The following is a 7,963-nucleotide window of genomic DNA, read 5'->3' as shown; positions in this document are numbered from 1 at the left end:
GCGGAGGCGGTATTCGTGTCTCCGGCGCCGGCACGGGCATTGGAGCTTAATGCACCCAGGTGTACGCCGGCCGGCACCTCGCCAGCAAGCGGCCCCTCCGTCAGTTGCACGCCCGCCGTTGGCGGTGCCTCGACATTAGCCGAGCTCGACGGCATCACGGTAACTAAGCCTCTCGGCCGATGACTTCATCTCCTTGCCTTTGACTGGGCATCCCTGACTTCCTACATGTTTTCGCAGGGCGCCGCCGACGTTCCTTGCACTCTCCTGCACTTCGTGGGCGGCGAGTTGGTCGATGTCGCCAAGGGCAGAATCGTTCAACCGGGCAACCGCGTGTTCCACGGTAATCCGATGCCACCCACCTTGTATAGGGTTGAACTGGTTCGGGTGCTGCCAGGCTGCGACGAGTTGTTACCTCTGATTCGACCCGCTGGGGCCGACGAAGATGATGTGATGACCCTCAGCGCCTGCGTAAGCTGGCCCCTGCTTTGGCCGAAGAGCCAGATTCGTTTGGGGGCGGGGGACACCACCCCACAGACAAGACCGCCAGTCGTGCCAGCGCCAAGCCATGGCAAGAACGCCGCAACGCTACCGGACATGCCGGACATCCCTATGGCACAGGATCCGGACATGCATATGGCACAGGATCCGGACGATGATGACAACGACGACGGTACATTTACCAACATTGATAAGTACTTTGCCGAACATGGGTACGGTGACGAGTTCTGTGGGCCTTATTCTCAAGAACCCAACCCTGAAAAAGACGACCATGATCTAGCTGGTACGGCGGAGAAACCCAATTGCAACAGGCGTCGTCTGGCATTCAGTTCTCAAGAGACGCCTCCAGCTGCCGCCTTCACCGAGCCTCAGATAGCTGAGGTGCGAAATATTATCAGCCCCAACACGCTCAAGAAGGCGGTCTGTGAGCAGAACTCGATCCCATTACAGCAGATCAAGAAGAAGGGACGGAAACGAAAGACTAACAAGGGCGCCAGTGCGAGCCAGCCGGCACCGAGTACGATCCGTGCTCAGGACGGGCCACCTTCACCTAAGGATATCTCGAGGAGGGTGCATGTGGCAGGTAGGGCGATGCTACCGACAAATATGCTCAATGCTGCAACCGGTGCTATGCGGAGTCTGCATGACAGTGTTCTTTCTTTGGAGAAGCGGCGTCTCAGAGAGAATGATGTGGCATACCCGGTTTTCGTGGCCAAGGTGCCAGAGGGCAAGGGCTTTGTGGATAGCGCCGTCGGGGGTACGATCGTCCTGTGGTTTGATGACATCTTTGCTATGTTTAACCTTCATCCGCTGCACTACACCTTCGTTCGGCTGTTTTCGCTGAGTATGGAGATGCGGATCATTAGAGACAAGACCCCGGACATTGTGATAGTCGACCCCTTCTACATGCGTGCCAAGATCTTGGGCAGCACTGGGGACCGGCAAGTCGCGAGTTCACACCTCGAAGGCGTCATTCTGGCAAACCCAGATAAGGATAACTTCCTCGTGCCTTACTTTCCCGAGTAAGTCATCCCCTAACCGCCCCGTAACATATGATTTCTTAGATTTCAATCGTTCTTTTTTTTTCTAACATTCCGTGTTCTGTGCAGTGACACACATTGCACACTCATCCTCTTAAGCCCGAAATATTCCATGGCCACGTATTTCGACCCGGACCGTGAATCCAAGATAGACTACACAAATATCAAGAAAGTTCTTGATGATGCTCTCCCCGGCTACGTCGCATCTGGAGGCACCTTTAAGAGGCCAGTTCGTAGGTACGGCAGGCACGTGTTCACCCACAATACGACGTTCCCCTGCGTCAAGCAGCCGCCTGGCGGTCAGAAGGATGCCTACTACGCCCTCCATCACATGCGGGCGATCGTACGGGACCATAATCACCTTCTGCTACCAAATAATCTCAAAGATTGGGCCGCAAGCTTGGCGGCAATCCAGGACGCGGACATCCGACAAGAATTCTTTCGCATCCAGTCGGAGTATGCAGAAATCATCCATCAAGATGTCCTTCGTACCTCGGGGCAGTTCTACCTCAAATATCAACCGTCCAACAGTGAGATAGACACAACACTACAAATGCAGGTTGACAACACCCGCGACTTCATGACCATCACGAAAGACGGCGGCTTCATCCACGCTCCGGTCCCATGAGTCGAGTCAAAAGTAGTGATGCTATGTGTAGTTCTGAAACATCGATTAGCTCATGTTGTAATTAAACTTTAATGAACTTGTATGTCTCTTTGGTTTGGACAGTCGTTCAACTTAGATGTAATCGATGCTATTTATTAGTAGGACCATGAATCGTGCTATTAATGTCTTGCTTTTCTCTTCCGATCCTTTTGTTGCATACTTATATATTGCTTATGTATTGTCTGTTGTTTGGCTAGTGCATAGAGATGCCGTCGTATGTCGTGTACAAGGGTAAGGTTCCCGGAGTCTACGACGACTGGGAGGAGTGTCGGAGACAGGTTCACCGTTTCAGCGGTAACAGTTACAAAGGGTACACCACTAGGGCAGAGGCGGAATCTAGATACGCGCGCTATTTAGCGGGAGAGAGGAGGGAGCGTTGGAGGAACCGGATGAAGACCAGTTTCATCGCGATGATGCTCATCGTGATGACCACAGGTCTCTTCTATGTGATGGTAGTTTAGATGATCGATGTCAACTTGTAATGTGAAGACAAACTCGCTACTCGCGGTCTCGAGACTTGTAATGTTCTATCTTTGTTCGGTCTTTTGAATTCGGAGACTAATATGATGAATTATATTCGGAGACTAATCATCTATTGTATTCGATGAATCTGCTGTTGCTGTGTGGTGTTGTCTATATTCTGTCCACACTACTAGAAATCCCCATATTTCCGACGGTGAAATATAATAGCCGACGGGCCGTCGGTTATTAGAGTAATAGCCGACGGTAGTTCCAACAGCCGACCGTTATTGCCAACTCACAAGTATTACTACCAATAGCCGACGGTATACTAGATTGCCCGACGGTAAAAATCCAACTCTCGGATATCCAATTAAATGCCCGACGGTTCATTATAATGTCCGACGATTTTTGCTACACCCTAGGGGATTACATGTAATGCCCGACGGTGAAAGTTAATAGCCGAAGGTGAAAATAAAACTCTCACCTATTAGTGCAAATGGCCGATGGTACATATGTGACTCTCGGTTATTTGGAAAATACCCGACGGGGGATAGCAATAACCGACGGTAAACTTTCACTCTCGGTGATATGCTTCAATGGATGACGTCAATAAACATGTGGAATTACCAATATTAATTATATTCCAGATAATTCGAGATGATACATTTCTCTATAAGTACTAACCAATAGCTAGTATTCTAGAGTGTCTACTCACAGGCTATGTATTCGCGCATAAGGTGATTTTATATACAGAAGTATGTATAAATTTCACGCTTTTAATTGTTGACTTGCAAGTTCCATTGAGAAGTTTTATCTCTATATCGGTAATTTATTACTCTGATTGTAGATTCTGCAGGTCGGAGGGGCGTTGGGTGCGGGCTCTACGTCGGGGGAATCCCTTGACCAGTGAGGCTGGCCACGATGTTGGCGACGCCCATGGCGCCGTTTTCCTTCTTGTGGGCAACATCGAGACCTACATCCGGCCCTCCGCCTCTTGGCCCCGGGGGAAAGCCCAAAATCTCCGGATTGGGCGACGGCGGCGCATCGGCGTTGCTTTCTTCTTGAAGGTGCCACTTTGGAAGCTCTTCATGGTTAGGGCACGGTGCGGTGGTGGTCTGCTGGTCTTCAATAGTGTCCATGCTCGGCAACTGCGGTGGGTGTTTGGGTCTTGGCCGGAGACGGTGGCGATGTATGAATTTCCTTTAGGGGTGAGCTCGCCATGACTGTTGTCCTATCCTCGGCAACTGGTTGGCCTGTCTATTAGTGCTCGAGGGTGAGTTGCTCTGCCTGCCGACGGGACGGCGTCCTTCGATCCAGGATGAGAGGGCAGGGGTGCCCTCTTCGGAGGCAGCGACGGGACAACAAGTTTGACCTTGGGAGGGACAGAGTGTGGCTTTCGTCCGGCGGTGGATAGCTCCCTTGTCGCAGTCGTTGATGACATGATCTGAGGCCGTCGTTGTTCCGTGAAGTTGTGTATCGTGTTGATTCATTTTCTGTTTCTTGTTGTATGGCTGGTTGTAATTTGTGATTTTCTTTATATATAAAGCGAGACGAAAGACTTTTTCGGTAGAGCACACACATTCAACTATAACTTTATATATGCATACCAATATACTCCCTCCGTCCCAGAATAAGTGTCTCAAAATTAGTATAAAGTTGAGACACTTATTTAAGACGGAGGGAGTATTATTAAATAGAGCTGCTATAACATATAAAGTAGTGACCTAAACGTTTTTATATTTCTTTACAGAAGCAGTAAGATTTATGTACGATTCATGTCAAATATAGATTGATTCCCTGATTTGGGTCATTTTTTCGAGCTGATTTGGGTCCAACACACGTGACTATAGCATCAGCCAATCGTAGAAAGATCGGGCAGGGTAATTTCCATCATGGAATTAATTTTTATAGACTGTGAAAAAAGGAATTAATTGTTACAGAAAATCTAAAAATAATTACTGTACTTCTGACATACTCCGTCCAATATTTCCCTCTTGATAACAAATTTTATCGTACGTGGCCACGTCCTCCCACCTCTCACCCCCTTTTCCCTCTGATGAAACCTCCCACGCCGCTCCTTCTCTTTCCCCAATCCCCGCCAGTTCGCCACCACGCGCCAATCCCGCCGTCGCCCGTCGATCCGGCGCGCACTTCCACCCTCGTCTCTCTCCCTGGTCCAGCAACGTCACCCAGCCCCTTAGCTTTTCCTCCCGACACGAAAATGTCCTTTTGACTGCCGTCTCCGTCTTGTTGGCCCGCAGATCTGGCAGCCCTCGGCCACGACGCTGCGAGCTCTGGCCGGCTTGACCTCGTCGCCCCCATCCAATAGGTGCTCGACGCCGCTCCTCGGGACCGCGGCGGTCTTCTTCATGGGCTCTCTCTCCCTTCACCCCCTACGCCATGTATCGGCCCCTTCCTGAAGCTCCTCCTCATCCGGGTGGCCCCCTGATGTCGCCGAGTGGACCACGCCCACTCCCGCCTCCGCCTGCCTGTACCAGGTCCGGTCGCCTCTTCCTTTGGGCTTTGCGCAATTCATCGAGCAGGTCATATATGTGGCATGTGTACGTGTGCTTTTGTAATGGATGGTGGGATTGTGTTCTGTTGGTTGGGGTGCAGGATTTGCTCCTGTTGTTCAAGTTGAATAGCGGGGAGATGGTGCCATGAAGAGCTAGTGTGGTGGTGAGGTTCAAGTTCTATAACGAGGCCATGGTTGTTTGCATGTCTATTTAGGTCTTTTTTTCTTTTGTATGGTTGTTGGAAAAACAAAGCCGAGCCTATTAGTTTGGAAAATAAAGTCAAGCCTATGTGTTGAAAAATAGTTTGATTAACTAGCAAGTGGCCATTTGGTGCCGGTGAGTTGAGCTGGCTAGCTTGTGTTGATGCATGCATGTTTGGTCAAGGCTAGCTAGTTGCAGCAGTTGGGAATAGTACATAAGAGAAGAGACCCTATATCAGCGTGTGTAATCAGGAGTTCAGGACTGGCATGTATACTTGATACTACTGTACAGCTTAACTAGCAGTCCCTGTAAGCAAACCAACTAACATTGAAGAGGTCCTCCATTCATGTCATAGTACGTACATTCCTAGTTCTTTTTCCTTCAGTTTTGGTTCGTAGATGTAATTGTAAGTTTTGTATTCTCGCTTTTGCTTTTCTTCTCAGTATTTTGTAGTTCTGTAACATTTAACTTGTATGCCTAAGGCTGAAGCAGCCACTGACATGTTAACATCATGTCCCGTGTGTTCTTTCTCAAAGATGTAGAGCAGGGGTTCTTATAGTTTGATAAATACAGGCCACATCAGATTCTGAAGGCGGTTTTGAAAGGGAGTGAGATGATGCTCGTCAAGACTAACTAAAAAGGTTAGTCCATCATGTCTTACCCATTTAGTTATGCGCCAATTTAGTTCTGGACAACATGAGCATGCTGTAGATAACTTGCTTTGAGACATGCTCTTTTTATTTGGGCCTGATTTCTTAGCTTACCTCATTGCCTACATGGTACTGTTGTACTATATATGATGTATGCACCTGCTTATGCCCTATTTTCCCAGATGTGGCTCATAACTGAGATATCTATCTATTAAATCCATCTTAATTAAGGTGCGATAGCACAATTTGGTTAAACTCATATAGGAAAAGATGTTGCTATAATCAATTACAGTAAAATCATTTGCACAGAGAAAAATATTTCAACATTAGACAATATGATCTGGCATGTTTGACCCTTGTCAGGCGTCCTCCTTTCTAGCTTTTGTTTTCCCTTTACTAGCTTTGCCTCTTTTGGTCTTCAGCTTTCCAGACCTTGATGCTTTTGAGAATGTCCAGCAAACTTGGTTTCATTTTAGTAATGGAACTAGGGGGTGCCTCTCTGTTTATCTAAAAATGTGGACAGTATTGAATTTTTTTGGAAGTGCATACAGAAATAATGGTAGCTTAACATGAAGAATGATTGTGAGCTGTCACACGAAACATAAGAAGTTGCTTAATTTGGTATGCGCAATATAACCTAAACTATTGTTGGTGGAGATTAGTGTGCTACTGCTATTTAATTTGTTTGAATGAAAAATTATATTTATATCTTTCTTTACATGGCATTCTTAATCTGTTTTTTGTATTTATTGTATGCCCAAACTAGCCAATAGTGTTATGCTAGTCTACTGCTTCTGTTGTTTCATCAGACTGCAAAATATAAGCGCTAGTATATATACTTCAGTGGGGTTGCAGATGTCCGTTGTACATTTGTACTTGGTTATCATTTTACAACTTCAACAAGCCAATGAATCGATTATCGACACGACATATGTGTCTTTTAGATAAGGCTTTTTTTACCTGTATCACATGGCCATCTTGGTGTAACCATAGTACATGTGGGTTCTGGACATAGGATTGTTACAGTTAATTAGAAAAATGTCATGTGCTTCGAATTATATTAATGTTACAAGTAATTTGAAAAACATGATGTGTTCTGAACCGTTGCAAACTTATAATGAAATTGACATTAGTGCAGTTTATTGGTATATTCCTTTTGTACACAGAGCAACGTGTAGTACTCAGTCTATTATTTGGAGTTGCGTTCCTGCTGATTCATGTAACCCTGAAAATTGCATGTGAAGGACCAAAAGGTGAATATGTAGTCATACTGTTAGATATCTAACCAGTCAATTAGAACATCTAAGTTCCTTTTTTTGTATCCTCAATTAAATTTCAACTACAGTACGCCATTTTCATCTCCCTTGCATCTAGTCTAATCATTTCTTAGGAATGGGAGACAGTACTGGAAGAATCGTGATCTATGGCAAGGGTGATGATGTCTATGGCGATGATTGTTATGATCTATTTGGCGACGAGCATTATGATCCATATGGTGATGAAGGGTGACGAGTCTAGTGATCTTTCTTCAAGACGTTCAACAAAGTGAAATCATGGGGTTTTGGTCAATTTAGCTTATGCATAATGCTTGGATCATTATATCTTAGTTACATTTTTTTTGCATTTTAAACTTCCTAGATTGTTCATCATGATCAATGTAATTTTGATGCAACTCTTCTGATATTTTGAAAGCTGTGCTATATACAATATATGTTACTTGGTCATGTGTGGGCTCTGCAATTCTGTGATATATTTGAAATGAAAAGCAATCCTCTAAGGGTGACTAATGGCCTACCAATGGCCTACCATGCAACGAACATCTGAGCTACACAATATGCCAACTTCTCAGCATTGTTAAATAAATATATATTGAGGGTGTTCGTCGGCCTCTCAACTATAGGAATAAATGAAGGGGTGTATGCACAACCA

General features: G+C 46.1%; 1 long non-coding RNA gene across 1 annotated transcript; it reads left to right on the top strand.

The window, feature by feature from the left end:
- The first annotated feature begins 4,706 nt into the window (after positions 1–4,706).
- LOC123123524 (uncharacterized) lies at positions 4,707–7,752 on the top strand. The gene is made up of 3 exons (XR_006460652.1): positions 4,707–5,165; positions 5,958–6,025; positions 7,425–7,752. It is a non-coding gene; the product is annotated as an uncharacterized lncRNA (long non-coding RNA).
- Positions 7,753–7,963: the final 211 nt, after the last annotated feature.

Source organism: Triticum aestivum, chromosome 5D, assembly GCF_018294505.1.
Source record: "Triticum aestivum cultivar Chinese Spring chromosome 5D, IWGSC CS RefSeq v2.1, whole genome shotgun sequence".
NCBI lineage: Eukaryota > Viridiplantae > Streptophyta > Magnoliopsida > Poales > Poaceae > Triticum > Triticum aestivum.
This window is presented reverse-complemented; position numbering and strand designations above follow the sequence as displayed.